The following is a 20,660-nucleotide window of genomic DNA, read 5'->3' on the forward strand; positions in this document are numbered from 1 at the left end:
ATTGCCTCTCTTTTGGATAAAAGCCATTTTAACTGGGGCGAGATGATTTCTCATTGTAGTTTTGATTGGCATCTCTCGAAAAACTGGGTATAGAATGAACATATATCAACACAATAAAAGTCATATGTGTTAAGCCCACAGCTAATATCATACCAAACAAGGAAAGTCTGTAACTCTTTCCTCTAAGATCAAGAACAATAAAAGCACGTGCACTTTTACCACTTTTATTCAACATAGTTCTCTACTAAGACAAGAGAAGGAAATAAAGGCATTCAAATTGAAAAAGAAGGAGTCAAATTATTCTTGTTTGTAGACAATGTAATCTTATATTTAAAAAACCTTAAAGTCCTCACCAAAAAACTATTGGAACTGATAAACGAATTGGAATTAGTAAAGTTGCAGGATACAAGTCCAACATACATAGAAAAACATTAGTAGCATTTCTATATGCCAACAGCAAATAATTTGCAAAAGAAACCAAAAAAGAAACACCATTTACAATAGCTAAAAATAAAATAAAGTATCCAGGAATAAATAACCAAAAACTTGAAAGATTTCTATAATGGGCCACCGTCATCGGCAAAGCCTGAGTCCTGTCCTATCTCTCTCCTCCCCGGACAGCATGAGCTTCGCCACTCGCTCCACCTTCTCCACCAACTACCGGTCCCTGGGCTCTGTCCAGGCGCCCAGCTACGGCGCCAGGCTGGTCAGCAGCATGGCCAGCATCTATGCAAGCGCCGGGGGCTCTGGTTCCCGGATCTCCGTGTCCCGCTCCACCAGCTTCCGGGGCGGCATGGGGTCCAGGGGCCTGGCCGCGGGGATGGCTGGGGGTCTGGCAGGAATGGGAGGCATCCAGAACAAGAAGACCATGCAAAGCCTGAACGACCGCCTGGCCTCGTACCTGGACAGAGTGAGGAGCCTGGAGACCGAGAACCGGAGCCTGGAGAGCAAAATCCGGGAGCATTTGGAGAAGGGACCCCAGGTCAAAGACTGGAGCCATTACTTCAAGACCATCCAGGACCTGAGGCCTCAGATCTTCGCAAATACTGTGGACAATGCCCGCATCTTTCTGCATATTGACAATGCCCGTCTTGCTGCTGATGACTTTAGAGTCAAGTATGAGACAGAGCTGGCCACGTGCCAGTCTGTGGAGAACGACATCCATGGGCTCCACAAGGTCATTGATGACACCAACGTCACTTGACTGCAGCTGGAGACAGATTGAGGCTCCCAAGGAGGAGCTGCTCTTCATGAAGAAGAACCACGAAGAGGAAGTAAAAGGCCTACAAGCCCAGATTGCCAGCTTTAGGTTGACCGTGGAGGTAGATGCCCCCAAATCTCAGGACCTTGCCAAGATCATGGCAGACATCTGGGCCCAATATGGCGAGCTGGCTGGGAAGAACTGAGAGGAGCTAGACAAATACTGGTCTCAGCAGATTGAGGAGAACACCAGAGTGGCCACCACACAGTCCGCCGAGGTTGGAGCTGCTGAGATGACGCTCACAGAGATGAGATGTACAGTCCAGTCCTTGGAGATCGACCTGGACTCCATGAGAAATCTGAAGGCCAGCTTGGAGAACAACCTGAGGGAGGTGGAGGCCCACTACGCCCTACAGATGGGGCAGCTCAACGGGATCCTGATGCACCTGGAGTCAGAGCTGGCACAGACCCGGGCAGAGAGACAGCGCCAGGCCCAGGAGTATAAGGCCCTGCTGAACATCAAGGTCAAGCTGGAGGCTGAGATCGCCACCTACCACCACCTGTTGGAAGATGGCGAGGACTTCATTCTTGGTGATGCCTTGGACAACAGCAACTCCATGCAAACGATCCAAAAGACCACCACCCGCCGGATAGTGGATGGCAAAGTGGTGTCTGAGACCAACGACACCAAAATTCTGAGGCATTAAGCCAGCAGAAGCAGGGTACCCTTTGGGGAGCAGGAGGCCAATAAAAAGTTCAGAGTTCAAAAAAAAAGATTTATACAATGAAAACTATAAAACATTGATGAAAGAAATTGAAGCAGATACAAAAAAATTGAAAGACATTTCATATTCATAGATAAGAAAAATATATATTGTTACAAAGTCCATACTACCCAAAGCCATCTACAATTCCTATCAAAACACCGATGACATTCTTCAGAGAAATAGAAAAAATAATCCTAAAATTTATATGGAACCGCAAAAGACCCAGAATAACCAAAGCTATGCTAAGCAAAAATAACTACACTGGGGGAATCATAGTACCTGACTTCAAATTATACTACAGAGCCATAGTAACCAAAACAGCATGGTACTGGCATAAAAATAGACACATATACCAGGGGAACAGAACAGAGAACCCACAAACAAATTCACATACCTACAGTGAACTCATTTTTGATAAAGGTGCCAGGAACATAAACTGAGGAAAAGAGAGTCTCTTCACTGAATGGTTCTGGGGAAACTGGATATCCATATGCAGAAGAATTAAACTTGACCCGTATCTCTTGCTATATACAAAAATCAAATCCAAGTGGATTAAACGCTTAAATCTAAGACCTCAAACTATGAAACTACTACAAGAAAACATTGGAGAAACTATCGAGGACATTGGTCTGGGCAAAGACTTATTGACCAATGCCCCAGAGGCACAAGCAATCAAACCAAAAAATGGACAAATGGGATCACAGCAAGTTAAAAAGTTTCTGCACAGCAAAGGAAACAATCAACAAAGTGATGCGACAACCCACAGAAGGGGGGGAAATATTTACGAACTGCTCATCTGGCAAGGAATTAATAACCAGAATATATGAGGAGCTCAAACAACTCAATAGGAAAAAAAACTGATTAATAAATAGACAAGAGATTGTAATAGACATTTCTCAAAATAATATATACAAATGGCCTACCTTCAAGTGTTTAAGTAAATGTTGTTTCCTGATATCATGTCCATTTACTTATGCAATATAGAGACTTTAATTACCTACTGTTTTCTTTATAGTACAGCAGATTTTTAAATTAGTTTGTAATAGAGCAAAGAGGTTGGTGAAAATGTGAGGAAAAAGTTTTGAAATTTTTTTATTCTAAAAATAAACTTCAATTATATTCTCTCTCTCTAGATATGATTGAGGTGTATCCCTGTTTTATTTCTATATGTGCAACTCAAAAAGGTTTGTTGACAAACCAGTCAAAGCTTTGAAATTGGGTAAATTGCTTAGAAAAAACTTATTTTCAGTTTCACAAGGAAGAAATTTTAAAACTTAAGTCTTTTAGCAATGTACAGATTGTACATTATTACCTTGGAGGCATGTATTTTGCCTGCATTAAAATCACGCAAAGGAACACGCTTTACAAATCAATTTCACTGTGGACCTAAAGACCAGATACACCACCAAGTCCCATTTAAAAATGGCCTTAATTTAGAATTCACCCTCTCAGGAACAGATTGAGTATTAAAAGGTATGAAATGTTTGAGAGCTACAATTGTTTCAAACATTTTGGATAGCTTAAAGGCATATTTTAGAAATACTGATTTCTTAGTATTTTCTTTGCCAAACTGAAGAAAATAATGGATCCAGCCCTCAAAATTTTGCTTTGGGAATTTCTCATGGTCATTAAAATGTGTATATTATCATAACTGCTTAATGTGCCTCCCAAAGCATTGTAACCAGTGCCTTAGTAGGAACTTTCAATGGACCATGAAACAATTTTTATTCCCACATTTATTTTTGTGAAAAGTTGAGTCCTTCATAATTCATATTTCTTGAGTTCTTTCTGGGAGTCAGCAAAATCTTTAAAAAGATTCTTTAAAAAAAGAATTTGTTATCTTAAATATCCAAACTAACCGAGAAGGATTTTAAATTGACATTTATGTTGTTAGGATAGTTTGACAATGTAATTAGTGAAGTCAGATGGCCTGGAGAAAACCAAATGAAAAAATAATGTGATCATATATACATTTTTCTCTAAGGTGTCCAGTTCTGCATATCTCAGAATTATTCTTTTTAATTGTAGCTGCCAAAAGGAGTTATTATGATTGGCTAGATTCGCTTTATATGGCCATGAACAATTTAAAATATTAAGGCTAGATTTTGAGGTGGAAAATTTTGGCTTATATTTTTAGCAAAAAGGAAGAATTATATTCTATTTCTCTTCAGCACAAAGTTAAATTTCTAATTAGTATTTTTCAATAGGCATTATTATTTTGTTGGATCTGCCAAAGCAAGATTTTATTTCTTAAAATATGATTTTCTCTTATTCTGCCCTTGTCAGTTGATGTGTACATGAGGGGGTAAATTGCATTTAGTATTCATCTAAATTGGAATTTTCCACATGTATATTCTAAAAGCACTGATCTGTTGGTACTCCCTGCAGTAAAAGTTTTCCTTGAGCAAATAGTTTTGGATTTATGTATTGTTTTCATATCTTGGAAATGATCTGTAAATGGTGGCATTTAATAGTATGTGAGTTCCTTGGTAATGAAAACATCAATTCTAATTCTACTTATGTCTCTAACTAGTTGTGTTAGTCTTAGATCTAAGTCATTTTATTTCTCTTGATGTCATTCTTCATGTGTATAATGAGGATGCTGAATCGGTTGACTGTCTAAGGGCTCTGGTCCTTGACTTCTCTAATCATTTTATTCTAGATAAAAGTTAAGTTGTAACTCTGTGCTCTTTGAAGTGCATAAACACTGTCAACGTAAAAAAATGAGACTTGAAACTGGTATCCATTACAGCCTTTGCAAAGATTTCCCCTGAATAAAAGGGCAGAAAATAGAGCCAATAGCTTGTGGACTAGAAGATTTTGTGAAGAATAGGAAAAATGAGTTAATTTCAGAAATGGAAGAAAACGTACAACTCTAGGCTATGAAAGAAAATAAGCCATCTGGTATTATGGCACTGCATGAGTTCAGTCAACCAAATTTCTGTTAATGTAGAAAATGGTAATTGCATATTTGGTGAAAATGTTTCGATTCCTAAGGTTTTAGTTACCTCTATAACAAAGCCAACATTATGACTTTTGCTGTTGTCAATTTTCAAATTAATATTTCCTTGATCCAGTAGTAACCTAATTTTTATTGAAACTCAAGGCACAGAGGAATATGGATGGAAACTTTAATATACAGGGATACATAATTAATTTTATATTTGCAACATTTATTTCACTGCAAATAAGATGCTCATTATGTTAATCACATTGCAGCTTCTCTGTTTGTAGCTCATATGGTTTGGCTGTGTCCCCACCCAAATCTGATCTTGAATTATAGTCCCCATAATCCCCACATGTCACAGGAGGGACCTGGTAGGAGGTTATTGAATCATGGGGACATTTACTCCCATACTGTTCTTATGATAACGAGTGAGTTCTCAAGAGATCTGATGGTTTTATAAGGGGCTTTTCCCCCTTTGCTTGACACTTCTCCTTCCTCCTGCCATGTGAAGAAGGATGTGTTTGCTTTTCCTTCCACCATGATGGGAAGTTTCATGGGGCCTTTCCAGCCCTGTGGAACTGTGAGTCAATTAAACCTCTTTCCTTTATAAATTACCCAGTCTTGGGCAGTTCTTTATAGCAGCATGAGAACAAACTAATATAGTAGCCTTAACCTTACACACAATTTGAATAGAAAATCTGATTCGAGCTTCACTATTTTTGTAGTTCAGACTCTATGCAATCTACAAAAGTACAACACTGCTACAGTATATTAGTTTTGCACTCAATAGGAGATTCACTGGGGTGATTTGAATTATACATCAAGAAGATTGAATCTTTTTGGCATATTTTGTAGAATTTTTAAAAATTAGCATTATTCAAAGAGGTATTGGTTTATTAATTTGACACCACAGTCTTCCGTACACTGATTTTATTTTTTTCATACTGATTCTGCCATATCCTGTGACCTTCAGTATAAACTACTGTGTGGCTTTGCATAAGAAAATGAGAAACTTGTTCTCAAAAGTTAGCCTGTATCATGGTTGCATACGCTAGTCCATGCTATAGATGGCATATGCCTGTAGTCCTAGCTGAGATGGGATGAGTGCTAGAGCTCAGGAATTTGGAGTTGTACTGAACTATGTGATCTTTCCACTGCACTCCTGCCTGGGCTACAGAGTGATAACCTGTCTCTAAAAGGAAAAAAAAAAAAAGCTCATAAGAACAGGATACACATTAGTTTTCAGATGAATTGAATCTTGACTGATCAGATTTTATTTGTATTAGGAAGCATAATAAACATTGTAATTCACTGAATTAAGGAGGAGACATATGCATATGCATAGTGATACTTACATACAATATTATATTTCAATTGACTTTAGTAGTAAAGATATCTGATTATTTCTAAACAAATGTCTTTGAAAATGTTTTAACTTCTTATTTATTCCAAGAAATGACACTTTTATTTTAAAATGGCTTCATTAATGCAACTTTATTACATGACTTTAAAATTTATGCATAATAAAACTGCTACTGTTACTTCTTTATGGAAGTAGATGGCAATTATAGATTGATGCATGGTACTTGATCAACAAACATTATACCAACACTGAATTTTATGGTGAGTTCTATTGACCTTTAAGCTCTTCAAACATCATCTAGTTATTTGGAATTCTCATTTACGTTTAGCCAGATATTTCTAGTTCATATTTAGTACTTAAAATTTGTTTTAGGAATATAAAGGAGATATTAAAATATGTGTGTATGCGATAACGTAGCATGTTTTGGTATTGTTCTCATGATAAATTTTAGTAATATTTATGAAACTCAAACAGGAGTTTTTTTTTTCTTTAAAATGTATGTTTTCTTAATTTTGTGGTAAAAGAAGCCTAGTTATTTCTATTGTTTTAATTTACTAATTAAAATATTTGCTAGTCATTAATTCAGAAAAAATGTTAAAAAACTCAATCATACTCAAAGTAAGAATTTATGCAAACGTAATTTTTTATTATTATTGAATTTGCGTAAGTAAAAATAATGATGCCTAAACTATTGTTTTTAAATTTATTAACAAATAAACTTAACCACGGAATATTTAATAGCCTAAAAATAAGTTACACATTAGTCATACTATATACCTAGTCATTCATAATATAAAATTTGGTTGGATTATTTATTTTAAAAATTAGTTTCAGTCATAATGATTCGCATAGACTATAGTATTTCAGATGAAAAGGACTATGCTGATCAGTTTACTACCAACATCTTGGGCAGTGTTGATGCTTTAAAAATGTCAATGATAAACCTTTAAACCTTAATTAAAAATTACTCTGAGATTTAGAGATACATTTCAAGATGGGCCTTTAGCTTACATTAAAAAGTCCTAATAATTATAACGAACGTATTTCTTAGTGGTTGTTAGTATATAAGATATATATATATACTCCCTTACAGTGGGAAAATGGTTCCTTTTCCGCACCATTTCTCATGTGATGAATTCGAGAAATTCTTCACATTCAAAATTAAAAGTTTTATGCCGAATATGCTTATTGTTCTGAATTTTAAGGAAAATTAATCAATATTTGACTTTGGTGGTTTATAAACCAATTTTCACTTTTCAATTTGGTAACTAAAAGTCTTGAATAAGTTGTTGAAATGTGTTTGTTTTATTTTTTATTGTTGTCACGTCCCTCGTTTTGCTTCTTTTATTTGTACCTTCCATACTATTAAAGGTAAGTCCAGACCTATTGCATTACTTATTTGTTTGGCCTTTTTAGTTACCAAATTAGAAAGGATTTTTGTCACTAAGCTCTAGACAACACTGAAATTGCAGTCTTTAAAAATGAAAAGCACGTACATTATTACTTTTCTGTTTAAAGCAATCTTTCTCTTTTTACTTCAGTATATTTGAAAACTCTACACTTAAATATTACAAGTTGATTATTAATTCTAATTAATACAAAATTAGAGTGATTCTGTGTGTGTGTGTGTGTGTGTGTGTGTGTGTGTTTCTTATCATTGAAGTAGAATCCTCATTTAAGGGGTGGGGAACTGCAAAATTCTATTTAGAAGATCAATCCTCCCCAAAGTGTCTTATGAAAGCACTATTTTAAAAAAATTGTATACTTCAGCTTGTATTACCATTAAATTACATTGCATACAGATGAAACACCTTGCAATGAGAAATAAATGTGCTGTTTGTCAGTGCCACTTAAAAATATTGTACAATGCTCTTTTATTGATCCTTATTAGTGCATAGAAACATTACTTTCACCTCTGTTTTTCTATTCTGCTTTATTACTTCCATCTAAGAATTTCATGTCTTTGGTTTTATAATATTCTAATTTTATTCAAAATAGATTTTTAACAAGTTCAAAATGTTTATCTTTAAGCTTTTATCCATAATGGATATTATTAAATAATTCCTAAAATGCAGATGTGATCAGGAAATTATTTATTAATATTGGCTTTAAAATTTTGTAATGAATAAACTTGAGAATCATCTGCCCAGATCAATACATATTTGGGTGTTTATAAACATACAATTATTTTGTTTAAAAATAGACTTTGCTACTTGTTCCAGGTCAGCATGATTTCACAGAGTTTTGAAGAAAGTCAATAACGCAAGGCTTGAATTTATCTAGAAAATAATGACAATAATCTCTAATCCCTTGTGTCCTAATTGTGAGAAATAATATAAAATTTTAGGTGAAGACAATGGTATTATAGAAAAAGTTTCTTAAACAATGTTAAGAATAATTCTATTGGGCCATTCTCATGCTAGTGCCTGCTGATTTGGGGTTTTTCCTATTACTATTTTATATATCAGAAGCTGGAGACAGAGCCACCTGTTAAGTCAAAAACAGTGTCTTTCCTTGCTCTACACTTATAGTAGGAGGTTGCATGAAAGAAACTGGTATGTCAGTAGAGGACTGTACTTAACCATCACAGGCGACGAAGCTAGAAAATCTACTGAGTTACTGCAAAATATTAAGTTTAACAACCCATTTCCTTTGTGGAAAGCACCAATCATTACTTCCCAGGAAGCCAACATATTGTATAGGCTTGGTCCAATTCTATAAAAATGTATTACAAAATACAAATGTGAAGGAGCAGCAGTCCTTGTATATCTCAATTATCACATTCTTTGTAAAGTGAAGTAGAAAATATATTGCAATACCTTACAAACTATATTTATTTAGGTATGCTAATATAATATTGTAGAAATAAGAGAAAATATTTATTGTGTTTAACTTTATTAAAATTTCTTTTTAGCTTTCATACCTGGACTAAAGAAAGGTACAGTAGAAATCAACACAAACCATCACCATGATGCATGTTTCATTTTAAAATGAATTGCTGATTTGTGTTTAAGAACTGTTTACCTTTTTGCTTCTCATAAAACATCAACTGTTTGCTTCAAACACGTTTTTGATACATTTAAAATATCTGAAATCTAGGAAGGGCATTCAGTCAGTTGGATATCTTATATATCTGAGTGCTTTTTCTAAATTGTGTGTCATCAATCTTTAGATAATAAAATAAATGTGACCCTATAGTTATTTGGCTTAAAGTAGTTGCTTTCAAATTACCTATGAATTTATTATTCATTTCTCTCCTCTGATAGTATAAGCATTTTCAGTATTTTGTTTGAGCAGCCATTAAAGATATAATTATATTTTTCTGTATTCTATTCCAATTTGATCTATAAATTGTATATGTTTTCTAAATTACTAACAAAATAAAGTTTACATTGTTTATGAATTTGTAAATAATATGTAATATGCATTTTCTTTGCCAAATTATAACACATGGATTACATGTGAACCTATGATAAGATTGACAGACAAAATATTTCTAAAAGCATGGAGTTTAAGCAATCAGTTGAAAAATATATATATTTTTTGTGCTGATAAAATTTTAAAATACTGCGGGATATATTGAATGTTCCAAATATATTTGCACTCGTTGTGTATATGCACACATTTCTTTGTTGTCCACTTTATATTTGGTGATGTTTCTGTCCTATTGTTCCACTGTTCTTTATTACAATAATTTATTTCACTCATACACTTTTATCTTAAACTGTAATGTATAATACATTGATGTTTTGATGAAATAGAAATAGCACTTAAAGAAAAAATTTTCCTGAAATCAGTCATAAACCTGAATTGTTATGTAAGGAAGAAACTTACATTTAATCTTTAATTTTGACATATTAGCAATATTAACAACATACTTTATCAATTTTTGGTATTTTAAATGTAAAATGTTGCTTTTGACTTTTTACATTGTGTTGGGGTAGTTCTTCTGTTCTTCTATAATCAGTTCTAATGTCCATGATACATTTTTGGCTATCATCTAAATAATGAAATGTGATCTCATTTGTCCATCTTTGCTTTGGTTGGCTGTGCCTGTTGGGTAATGCTCAAAGAGTTTTTGCACACTCACATTTCCTGAGGAGTTTCCCCAAAGTGTTTTTCTAGTAATTTCATAGTTTGAAATCTGAGAGTTAAGTCTTTAATATGCATTGATTTGATTTTTTTGTGTATGGCAAGAGATAGCGGTTTAGTTTCATTCTTCTGCATATGGATATCCAATTTTCCAGGCAGCATTGATTGAATAAACTGCCCTTTCACTAATGTATGTTCTTGGAACATTTGTTGAAAATGAGTTTACTGTAGATGTATGAATTTATTTCTGGGTTTTCTATTCTGTTCTGTTGGTCTATATGTCTATTTTTATGCCAGTACCATACTATTTTGGTTAGTATAGCTCTGTAGTATAATTTGACATCAGGTAATGTGATTTCTCCAATGTAGTTTTTTTTTTTTTGCTTAGGATAGCTTTGGCTATTCTGGGTATTTTGTGGTTCCATATAAGTTTTAGAATTTTTTTTTTCAATTAATGTGAAGAATGTCGTGATTATTTTACAGGGGTTTGCATTGAATCTGTAGATTACTTTGGGAGTATGAATATCTTAACAATATTTATTTTTCCACATACATGTGTTATCTTTTCATTTTTTATGTCTTCAATTTCTGTCATCAAAGTTTTATAGTGTTCATTGTAGAGAATTTCACTTCCTTGATTAATTTATCATATTTTATTTTATTTGTAGCTATCATAAATGGGATAAATTTCTTGATTCCTTAATGTTGGCACATAAACATGTTACTGGTTTTTGTATGTTGATTTTGGATACGAAATCAATATTCATCAGTGATATTGGCCTGTTTTCTTTTTCTGATATGTTGTTGGATTTTGGATACGAAATCAACATACAAAATTACTAAATTTCTTTATCAGTTCTAATCATTTTCTTGTGGAGTCTTTAGGTTTTTCTAAATATAATATCATATCATTAACAAACAAGAATAATTTTACTTCTTCCATTTCAAATTGGATGCCCTTTATTTCTTTTTCTTGTCTGATTGCTGTAGCTAGGACTTCCAGTACTGTGTTGAATGACATTGGTGACAGTGGTCCTCCTTATCATGTTCCAGATCTTAGAGAAAACACTTTTCATTTTTTCCTCATTCAGTATGATACTAGCTGTAGGTCTGTTGTATATGGCCTTTATTATATTGAGATATGTTCATCCTATATCCAATTCTTAGAGAATTTTTTTAAATGAAGGAATGTTGAATTTATCAAGTAATTTTTCAGCATCAATTGAAATAATCATATGATTTTTGTCTTTTATTCTGTTGATATGATGAATCACATAGATTGATTTGCATACATTGAGCCATCTTTGCATCTCTAGGTTAAATCCCACTTGGTCATGATAAATTATGTTTTTTTTTTTTTTTTTTTTTTTTGAGACGGAGTCTCGCTCTGTCGCCCAGGCTGGAGTGCAGTGGCGCAGTCTCGGCTCACTGCAAGCTCCACCTCCCAGGTTCACGCCATTCTCCTGCCTCAGCCTCTCCGAGTAGCTGGGACTACAGGCGCCCGCCACCACGCCTGGCTAATTGTTTTTGTATTTTTAGTAGAGACGGGGTTTCACTGTGGTCTCGATCTCCTGACCTCGTGATCCGCCCGCCTCGGCCTCCCAAAGTGCTGGGATTACAAGCGTGAGCCACCGCGCCCGGCCTGATAAATTATGTTTTTTATGTGTTGTTGAATTCAGTTTGCTAATATTTTGTTGAACATTTTTGTATCAATATTCATCAGTGATATTGGCCTGTTTTCTTTTTCTGATGTGTTGTTGGTTTTGGTATCAGGGTAATATTCGCCTCATAGAATAAGTTTTGTAGTGTTCCCTTCTTCTCTATTTTCTAGAATAGTTTGACTAGAATTGGTATTAGTTCTTTCTTAAATATTTGTCAGAAGTCAGCAGTGAAGCCCTCTGGTCCTCAGCTATTTTTCTACTGGAAGATATTTTTTTCTTTTTTTCTTTTAACTTTTAAGTTCGGGGTACAAGTGTAGGTTTGTTACATAGGTAAACTTGTGTCACGGGGATTTGTTGCACAGTTTGTTTCATCAACCAGGTTTTAAGCCTAGCACCCATTAGTTGTTTTTCCTGATCCTGTCTCTCCTGCCACCCTCCATCCTCCAAGAGACTCCAGTGTGTGTTGTTCTCCTCTATGTGTCCATGTGTTCTCATAATTTATCTCTCACTAATAAGTGAGAACATGTGGTATTTGGTTTTCTGGCCCTGTGTTATTTCGGTAAAAATAATGGCCTTCGGCTCAATTCATGTTCCTGCAAAAGACATAATCTTGTTCTTTTTTATGGCTGCATAGTATTCCATGGTGTATATGTACCACATATTCTTTACCCAGTCTATAATTGATTGACATTTAGGTTGATACCATATCTTTGCTATTGTGAGTAGTGCTGCAGTGAACATATGCATATATGTGTCTTTATAATAGAATGATTTATATTCCTTTGGATATATTCCCAGTAATGGGATTGCTGGGTCAAACGGTATTTCTGGGTCAAATGGTATTTCTGTCTTTAGGTCTTTGAGTAATTGCCACACTGTCTTCCACAGTGGCTGAAATAATTTACGCTCTCACCACCAGTGGATAAGTTTTCCTGTTTCTCTACAGCCTCCCCAGGATTTCTTACTATTTGACTTTTTAATTGTAGCCATTCTGACTGGTGTGAGATAGTATCTCATTGTGGATTTGATTTACATTTCTCTAACAATAAATGTTGTTGAGCTCTTTTCATATGATTGTTGACCACATGTGTGTCTTCTTTTGAAAAGTGTCTGTTCATGTATTTTGCCAACTTTTTAATGGAGTTGTTTTTGTTCTTTGTAAATTTTTTTTAAGTTCATTATAGATGCTGGATATTAGACCTTTGTCAGATACATAGTTTGCAAAAATTTTCTGTCATTCCATAGATTGTTTGTTTACTCTGTTGATAGTTTATTTTTTGATATGCAGCAGCTGTTTCATTTAATGAGATCTCATTTGTCAATTTTTGCTTCTGTTGCAATTGCTTTTGGAATTTTTGTTATGAAACTTTTGCCAGTGCCTGTGTCCTGAATGGTATTGCCTAGGTTGTCTTCCAGGAATTTTATAGTTTTGGGTTTTATGTTTAAGTCTTTAATCCATCTTGAGTTTATTTTTGTATATAGTGTAAGGAAGGGGTCCAGTTTTAATCTTCTGCATATGCTAGTTATGTCAACACCATTTATTGAATAGAAAATCCTTTCCTCGGAGTTTTTTTTTTTTTTTTTTTTTGGTCAGGTTTGTCAAAAATCAGAGAGTTGTAGGTGTGTGATCTTATCTCTGGGTTCTCTATTTATTCCATTTGTCTATGTGTCTGTTCCTGTACCAGTGCCATGCCATTCTGGTTACTATAATCCTGTAGTATAGTATAGTTTGAAGTCGGGTAGCATGATGCCTCTGGCTTTGTTCATTTTGTTTAGGATTACCTTGGCTATTAGGGCTATTTTTTGGTACCATATAAATTTTAAAATAGTTTTTAAAAATTTTATTTCTGTAAAGAATATCATTGATAATTTAATAGGAATAGCATTGAATGTATACATTGTTTTGGGCAGGATGACCATTTTGATGATATTGATTGTTTCTATCCATGAGCATAAAATGTTTTTCCATTTGTTTGCGTCATCTCTGATTTATTTGAGCTGTGGCTTGTAGTTCTCCTTGTAGAGATTTTTCACCTCCCTGGTTAGCTGTATTCCAAGGTATTTTATTCTTTTTGTGGCAAGTGTGAATAGGCATTTGTTTGTGGCTCTCAGCTTAACTGTTGTTGATGTATAGGAATGCCAGCAAATTTTGCACATTGATTTTGTGTCCTGAGACTTTGGTGAAGTTGCTTAACAGCTTCAGACGCTTTGGGGCTGACAAAATGGTTTTTTTTTTTTAGATATAGGGTCATGTCATCTGCAAACAGAGATAGTTTGACTTCCTCTCTGCTGGAAGATTTTTATTATGGCTTCGAGCTCATTATTTGTTATGGATATGTTCAGGTTTTGGATTTCTTAATGGTTTAAACTTGATAGGCTATATGTGTCTAGGATTTGTGAATTTCTTCTAGCTTTTTCCATTTATTGGCATATAGTTGCTAATAATGGCCATTAATCATCTTTTGAATTCCTGTGGTATCAGTTGTAATGTCTCCTTTTACATCTCTGGTTTTATTCAGGTCTTCTCTCTTTTCTCTTAGTCTGGCTAAAGGCTTGTCAATTTTGCTTAACTTTTAACAAAACTTTTTATTTCATTGATCTTTTGTACTGATTTCTTTGTTTTGATTTCATTGATTTATCTTCTATTATTATTCTTTTTCTTCTACTAATATTGGATTTTGTTTGCTCTTGCTTTTCCTGTTGTTTAAGATGCATCATTAGGTTGTTTACTTGAAGTTTTTCTCATTTTTTAGTGTAGGCACTTACAGCTATAAACTTCCCTCTAAATACTGCTATTGCTATATCCCATAGGATTCAGTATGTCGTGTGTCCATTATAATTTGTTTCAAGAATTTTTTCAAATTTCTTTTTAATTTCTGCATTAACACACTGATCATTCAGCAGCATATTGTTTAATTTCTATGTGAGTGTATGGTTTCCAAAATTCCTCTTGTAATTAATTTCTAGTTTTATTCCATTGTGGTGAGAGAAGGTGCTTGATAATTTTTGATTTTTTTAATGTTTTAAGAATTGTTTTTTGAACTAACATATGGCCTTTCCTTGAGAATGATCTATTTGCTGAGGAGAAAAATGTATATTCTGCAGCAGATGGGCGAAATTTTCTGTAACTATTAGGTTTCTTTGTTCTATAGTGAGGATTAAGTTCAATTTTTTTTTTTGCTGTTGTTGTTGTTGCTGATTTTCTGTCTGAAAGGTCCAATGCTGAAAGTGTGGTGTTTAAGTCTCCACCTATTATTGTATTGGGGCCTATCTCTATCTGTAGCTCAATAATATTTGCTGTATATATCTAAGTGCTGTAGTATTGAGTACATATATATATTTACAATTGTTATATCCTTTTCCTGAATTGACCCATTTATCATTATATAGTGACTTTCTTTGTCTCATAGTTTTTATCTTGAAATATAATTTGTCTGATATAAGTCTAGCTACTACCACTCTTTTTTAGTTTTTATTGGCATGGAATGTCTTTTACCATCTGTTTATTTGCAATCTATGAGTGTCTTTAAATGTGCAGTATGTTTTTTGTAGACAATAGATTATATAGTTTTTTTAATCCATTAATCCACTCTATGCCTTTTGATTGGAGAGTTTAGTTGTTTTTACATTTAATGTTATTATTAACAAATAAGGGCTTATTCTTGCCATATTGTTATTTGTTTCCTGTTAATTTTGTGGCCTTCTCTTCCTTCTTTCCTTCCTTTTTTCTTTCTTTTAGTTAAGATTATTTTCTCTAGTGATACAATTTAGTTTTTTTTTTTAATTTTTTGTCAATCGGTTATCTGTTTTTTAATTTGAGGTTACCATGAAACTTGCAAATACTATCTTATAACCCATTATTTTAAGCTAATAATAATTTAACACTGTTTGTATAAACAAACATAAAAATGTAAAGAAAACTCATAAACACTCTACATTTTATTACCCTACTTTTTAATCTTTTGTTTTTATTTATATATTGTTGTACTGTTTAGGTCTTGTAGTTATTATTTTTTATTGGTTCCTGTTTTAATATTGCTACTTATGATAAGAATAGTTTACACACCACAGTTACAGTGTCATAAAATTCTGTGGTTTTTGTGTATTTACTATTACCAGTCAGTTTTGTACCTTTGTATGAATTCTTGTTGCTCATTAACATTCCATTCTTTTTAATTGAGGTACTCTTTAGTATTTCTTGAAGGACAGGTCTGGTGTTTTTCAAATCCTTCAGTTTTTGTTTTTTGGCGTAAGTCTTTATTTCTCCTTCATGTTTAGAGGATATTTTCACCAGATATACTATTATAGAGTGAAAGTATTTTTTTCTCCAGCACTTTAAATATGTCATGCCACTCTCTCATGCCCTGTAAGGTTTCCACTGAAATGTGCTACCAAATGTATTGGTGCTCCATTGTATGTTACTTGTTTGTTTTCTCTTGCTGCTCTTTCTAAAAGAATTCTTTCTTTATTTTTGACCTTTGGGAGTTTGATTATTAAATGCTTCGAGATAGTCTCTTTTGGGTTAAATCTCCTTGATGTTCTTTGGGCTTCTTATACTTGGATATTGATAATATTTCACTAGGTATTGGAAGTTCTCTTTTATTATTTCTTTGAGAAAACTTCCTACTCGTATTTCTTTCTCTACCTCCTCTTTAAGGCCAATTACTCTTGGATTTGCTCTTTTGAGGCCGTTATCTAGATTCTGTAGTTGTACGTCATTATTTTTATTCTTTTTTCTTTTGTCTCCTCTGTGTATTTTCAAATAGCTTATCTTCAAGCTTACTAATTCTTTCTTCTACTTGATCAATTCTGTTATTAAAAGATTGATATTGTTTGGCTGTGTCCCCATTCAAATCTCATTTTGAATTGTAGCTCCTATAATTCCCATGTGTTGTGGGACGGACCCAGAGGGAGGTAACTGAATCATGGGGATGGGCTTTTCCCATGCTGTTCTCATGATAGTGAATGAGTCTCATGAGATCTGATGGTTTTTTAAAGGAGAGTTCCCCTACACAAGCTCTCTCTTGCCTGCTGCCATGTGAGATGTAACTTCGCTCTTCCTTGCCTTCCACCATGATTTTGAGGCCTCCCCAACCACGTGGAACTGTGGTTAAACTTCTGTTACCTTATAAGTTACCTAGTCTCATGTGTGTCTTTATCAGCAGTGTGAGAATGGACTAATACAAAGACTCTTATGCATTCTTCAGTATGTTAATTGCATTTTTCAGCACCAGAATTTTTACTTGATTCATTCTAATTATTTCAATCTCCTTGTTAAATTTATCTAATAGACTTCTAAATTTCTTCTCTGTATTATCATTGAATTTCTTTGAGTTCCCTCAAAACAGCTATTTTTAATTCTCTGTCTGAAAGTTCACATATCTCTGTTTCTCCAGGATTGGTCCCTGGTGCCTTATTTAGTTTATTTGGTAAGGTCATGTTTTCCTGGATAGTCTTGATATTTATGGATTTTCATCTGTGTCTGGGCATTGAGGAATAAGGTATTTATTGTTATCTTTGCATTAGGGACTTGTTTGTACTCATCTTTCCTAGGAAGGCTTTCCAGATATTTCAAAGAACTTTGATGTTGTGATCTAAAATATATCTGTATTAGAGAACACAAGAAGCCTGAAGCCCCGGACAACTTTTTAAGTTTAAGAACTAAGTAACTGTGGTTATTGCAGACTTGTATAGGTACTGCCTTGGTGGTTTTGGACAACATCCAGAAGAATTCTGTAGATTATCAGGCAAAAGCTCTTGTTCTCTTTTCTTACTTTCTTCCAAAAAAAAAAAAAAAAAAAAAAAAAATGGAGTCTCTCTCTCTTTCTCTGTTCTGAGCTGCCTGGAGTTATTGGTGTAATGACACAAGCACCTCTGTGACCACCACTACCAGGATTGTGCTGGGTCAGACCTGATGCCAGTACAATACTGGGCCTCACTCAAGGCCTGATATAACCACAACTTGACTACTGCCTATGTTTTCCCAAGGCCCTTGGGCTCTACAATAAGCTGCTGTAAGACCTTTCAGGCCTGTGTTCTTCCCTTCAAGATGGCGAATTTCCCCAGGCCCCAGGTGTGTCCGGATGTGCCATCCAGGAGCCAGAGACTAGCATTAAATACCTTAGATGTCTAAGTGGTATTCTATTGTACGGCAACTGAGCTGGTACTCAAACCACAAGATGCAATCCTTCCCACTCTTCTTTCCTTTTTCCAAAGGTAGAGGAGCTTCACCCTGTGGCCACTGCCAACATGAAGCCAAGGAGAATACTGCCAGGCTATTGTTGATGTTTCCTTTAAGTCCAAAGTCTCTTCAGTCAGCTTGTGATGATTGATACCTGGCCTGGGACTCACCCTTCAGAAGAGTGGGCTCCTCTCTCACCCAGGGCAGGTCCAGAAATGCTGTCCAACATCTATGTCCTAGATATGGGGACCTCAAGGGTCCAGTTCGTGCTCTACTCCACTGTGGTGAGCTAGTACTTAAGGTCCAAGACAAAGTTCCCTTTTCCCTCCTCATTTCTCAATCAGAGGGAGTCTTGCCCCCTACACACACAGCAGGAAATGTGCTGATTGTAGCCTGAGTCCAGCAAGTCTCAGAATTTCACCTAAGGCACTAGAAGTATTGCCTGGGTATTATTGCTGGTCATTAATCTTCTGTGATCATTATTTGTATTTCTGTGGAGTCAGTGGTAATATCTTCTTTGTCATTTCTAATTGTGTTTATGTGGAACTTTTCCCTTTTTTTCTGTATGAGTCTACCTAGAAATCTGATATGGTTTGGCTCTGTGTCCCCCTCAAAATCTCATCTCAAATTATAATCCCCATGTTTCCAGGGAGGAACCTGTAATCTCCATGTGTCAAGGGAAGGAGGTGATTGGATCATAGGAGCAGTTTCCCCCATGCTGGCCTTGTGATAATGAATGAGTTCTCAGGAGATCTGATGGTTTTATAAGTGTTTGACAGTTTCTCCTTCACATGTTCTTTCTTCTGCCACCTTGTGAAGAAGGTGCTTGCTTCCCCTTTGCCTTCTGCTATGATTATAAGTTTCCTGAGGCCTACCCAGCCACGTAGAACTGTGAGTCAATTAAACTTCTTTCTTTTAAAAATTACCCAGTCTCGAGTATTTCTTTATAGCAATGTAAAAATGGACTATTACACAATCTATTTCACTAATTAAAAAAAAAAAAAAACTCCTAGATTCATTCGTCTTTTGAATGTTTTTTCCTGTCTCATTTTCCTTCAGTTCAGCTCTGACTTTGGTTATTTCTTGTCTTCTGCTAGCTTTGGGCTTGGTTTGATCTTGCTTTTCTAGTTTTCTTTAGTTGTGATGTTAGGTGGTTCAATTGAGGTTTTTTTAACTTTTAGATGTGGGTATTTAGTGCTATAAATTTCCATTTTAACACTCCCTTAGTTGTGTCCCAGAGATTCTGGTATATTGTATCTGTGTTATGAGTTTCAAATAACTTCTTGATTTCTGCCTCAATTTCATTATTTACCCAAAAGTCATTCATGACATGAGCAAATTATACAATTTCCATTTAACTGTATGGTTTTTAGCAATTTTCTTAGTCTTGCTTCCTAATTTGATAGTTCAATGATCTGAGGGAGTGATTCTTATTATTTCAGTTCTTTTGCATTTGCTGAGGGGTGTTTTGTGTCCAATTATGTGGTCAATTTTAGAGTATGTGCCGAGTGGCATTGAGAATAATGTACATTCTGTGGTATTTGGGTAGAGATTTCTGTAAATGTCTATTAAGTACATTTGATCCAGTGTGGAGTTTAGTTCCTAAATATCTTCGTGAATTATCTGTCTAATACTGTCAACGGGTGTTGAAATCTCCCACTATTATTTTGTGGGAGTCTAAATCATTTTGGTGGTCTCTAAGAACTTGTTTTATGAATCTGAGTGCTAATGTGTTGGGTGCATATATATTTAGGACAGTGAGGTCTTCTTGTTGAATTGAACCCTTTACCATTATGTGATGCCCATCTTTGTCTTTTTTCTACAGTTGTTGGTTTAAAATATCTTTTTTCTGAAATTAGGATTGAAATCCCTGCTTTTTTGTTTTCCATTTGTTTGTATATTTTTTTCTATCCCTTTATTTTGAGCTCATGGTTGTCACTGCATGTGAGATGTGTCTCTCAAAGACAGCATAACAATAGATCTTGGTTCTTTATGCAACTTAACAGTCTGTGCCTTTTAATTGAGGGCATTTAGCTTGTTTACATTCAAGGTTAGTACTGATATGTATGGATTTGATTCTATCATCATCATGTTAGCTGGTTATTCTGCAGACTTGTTTGTGTGGTTCTTTATAGTGTCACTGGCCTGTGTAATTCAGTATGTTTTAGTGGTGGCTGGTAACTGCCTTTCCTTTCCACATCTAGTGCTTGCATCAGAAGCTCTTGTAAAGCAGGCTGGTTGGTAATGAATTCCCTCAGCATTTGCTTGTCTGAAGATAATGTCATTTCTCCTTCACTTAGGAAGCTTAGTTTAGCCAGATATGAAACTCCAGGTTGAAGTTTCTTCAAGAATGTTGAATATAGACCCCCAATCTTTTCTGGCTTGTGAGGTTTCTGCTGTTTGTATGATGGGGTTCTCTTTTTAGGTGACCTGACTCTTCTCTAGTTGC

At 34.7% G+C, this 20,660-nt stretch overlaps 1 pseudogene; it reads left to right on the plus strand.

Annotated features, from left to right (window-relative positions):
• The first annotated feature begins 592 nt into the window (after positions 1 to 592).
• Positions 593 to 1,907, plus strand: LOC116811856 (keratin, type I cytoskeletal 18-like; annotated as a pseudogene).
• Positions 1,908 to 20,660: the final 18,753 nt, after the last annotated feature.

Source organism: Hylobates moloch, unplaced genomic scaffold (assembly GCF_009828535.3).
Source record: "Hylobates moloch isolate HMO894 unplaced genomic scaffold, HMol_V3 SCAFFOLD_7, whole genome shotgun sequence".
In the NCBI taxonomy this organism is placed as follows: domain Eukaryota; kingdom Metazoa; phylum Chordata; class Mammalia; order Primates; family Hylobatidae; genus Hylobates; species Hylobates moloch.